Genomic DNA, 2,624 nt, shown 5'->3' with positions numbered 1-2,624 from the left:
ACTTTTCAACTCTCACGGGCACATCTTCCCATACCCCTAGTGGTTTCTTTGTTGTCTGCTCCGCAATTTGTAAGGTCATGTTGGTGCACTTGAGCTCTCCCACCCCTAGTCTTTCACATACCGAATATGGCATAACACACACACCTGCACCTTATCACATAGTGCCCTGTTGATTGTGGTATCACCAATGGTACATGGAATGGAGAAGCTTCACGGATCTTTGAGCTTAGGGGGGAAGTTCCCTTGAATAATTGCACTACATACTTCCGCAAAAGCAATGGTTTCCAACTTCCTTATGGACCTCTTCTTGGTAAGGATATCCTTCATGTATTTTGTATAGGCCGGAACATGGTTGATTAGCTCCGTGAATGGTATAAAAACCTCTAAGTTATTCACAATCTCCATGAAATTTCCAAGTTGCTCATCAAGCTTGGGATTGGCTTAGCGACTTGGGAATGGGAGTCTAATCACAATAGGCTCTTTCTCAACTTCTTTGGCCTTCTCTTCATTTCTCTTCTTTGATGAGTCATTGGTAGTTGTCTCTACCACCTTAGGATTTCTCCTCAATGGTTCAATCACATCACTTTGTTTGTCACTCTCCTCGACAATATCTTCTTCAATTGGCATCGTTGGTCCCCTATATCTGGTACCACTCCTCAAGCGGATAGCATTGATGGTCTCATATATTGTAGGAGGATTACCTTGAGGAGGTAATTGTCCCTTTTCTCCTTAGGAGCTAGAAGAGGCCAATTAAGACAATTGAGTCTCTAACATCTTAGTGTGAACAAGGATATTGATGATGGTAGTGTCTTTGGCTTGGCTATCCCTTTGCATTTGAGCAAAAAAATCTTGTTGGCTCGTTTGCATTTGGAGGACCGCTTTTTTAACATCGAAAGCTTGGTCATTGGGTTGATTGTAGTATGGTCTTTGAGTAGGATTTCTCATCGAAGGGGGTGCGTATGTGGGTTGAGGGTTTTGGACATTGTGGCTCTTGTATGAGAGGTTTTGGTGGAATTTGGTATTCTCATTGTAATAGTTGGAATAAGGGGTACCATTTTTGTATGCTTGGAAAGCATTCACTTGTTCACTTGTTCCCCTACATTCGTGTTGATCATGTCCCAAGGTTCCACAACTCTCAGACACTCCATTTGGGATTGAAGATGTTGCCATCATGGCATTGACATGTTGTTTGGGTGATTGAGAGGCTTCATCAAGCTTGGCCATGGCTTTCTCAAACTTAAAGTTTATGGTGTCAATATAAGCACTTAGTTGGGCGCCCAATTGTGTGATGGAGTCCACTTCATGCTTCCCTCCCCTAGTAGCTTTTCTTGGCCTACTATATTGAGAGTCATGATCTGTCATTTCTTCGAGCTTAGCCCATGTTTGGTTGAAATCAACCTCGGTCAATCTTCCATTAGAACCCATGTTGAGCACATTTCTCGAATCTTCATATAAGCCATTCCAAAATTGTTGAACAAGGAACTATTCACTTAGTGCATGATGAGAACAATAGAGACATGTATTCTTGAATCTCTCCCAAGCCTCATATAGAGACTCCTCATCTCTTTGCTTGAACCTGGTGATTTGGGCTCTCAACATGTTAGTCTTCTCCGGAGGATATAACTTATTGTAGAAGGCAAGTGCTAACTTCTTCCATGAATCAATTCCAAGGGTAGCCTTATCTAGGCTCTTTAACCATTTCTTTGCGGCTCCGATCAAGGAAAAAGGAAACAACATCCATCGAATTTGATCTTGAGTTACCCCGGTTTGAGAAATTGCATCACAATAGTCACAAAAAGTCTCCATATGTAGATGAGGATCTTCACTAGGCATCCCCCCAAATTGGCTTCTCTCAACTAATTGTATGAATACTGATTTGGCAATGAAATTACCGGTTAAGTGAGGTTGTGTAGGAGTACCATTTGTTAGGTTCTCTTCGGTTGGTACGGATTGAGATGAAAATTTAGGAATTGTGGGTTGATTTTGTGGTTGGTTTTGAATTGGGTTCTCCTCTCCTTCTCTTGCAAAAGGGTTGGTAAACTCAATACTATCCGATTGGACAACACCAATGTCCACAAGTTCTCCAATACCCAAACTTGTTGAATTCCCTCTAACGGTTCTTCTAATGTTGGTCAAGGTTCTTTCAATCTCGGGATCAATAGGCAAAGGTCTACCTCGTGATCTCCTAGTCATGCAAAAAGTGAACAACTAGAAAACAATTAAAACTACCTTGAGGAGTTTGACTTCCCCAAGGTTAAGAAAGACACAACTCAAAAAACCGAATGATAACAATTAAATTGAACACCGTCCCCGGCAACGGTGCCATTTTTGATACGGTTTAAGGCTTTGTCGTCTAAACTAACCAATTAAAACAATATTTATAATCTTAACTAACTTCTCTTAGTAGAGTAGCAAGTAAAGGTCGGATCCCAAAGGACGGGTATTGAATTAAGTTATCGGTTGTAGAGAGCTATGTCTTAGGGTGTCACAAATTGGGTTGAGATTGAGGGTTGTAAACTAATCTACTTAAAAATGAAATGTAAAGATATGAAAGCAAAACAGAGCAAATAAGCAAATAGGGGTTTGTAAACAATTTATTAAGGCACTAGGGTATCATGGGTTTA

At 40.8% G+C, this 2,624-nt stretch overlaps 1 non-coding gene across 1 annotated transcript; it reads left to right on the top strand.

Annotated features, from left to right (window-relative positions):
- The first annotated feature begins 1,492 nt into the window (after positions 1-1,492).
- On the top strand, positions 1,493-1,599 carry LOC141625559 (small nucleolar RNA R71). The gene has a single exon (XR_012535331.1). It is a non-coding gene; the product is annotated as a small nucleolar RNA R71 (small nucleolar RNA).
- Positions 1,600-2,624: the final 1,025 nt, after the last annotated feature.

The sequence above is a fragment of the Silene latifolia genome, chromosome X (assembly GCF_048544455.1).
Source record: "Silene latifolia isolate original U9 population chromosome X, ASM4854445v1, whole genome shotgun sequence".
Classification (NCBI taxonomy): domain Eukaryota; kingdom Viridiplantae; phylum Streptophyta; class Magnoliopsida; order Caryophyllales; family Caryophyllaceae; genus Silene; species Silene latifolia.
Note: the sequence above shows the minus strand (reverse complement) of the source record. Positions and strands in the feature narration are given on the sequence as shown.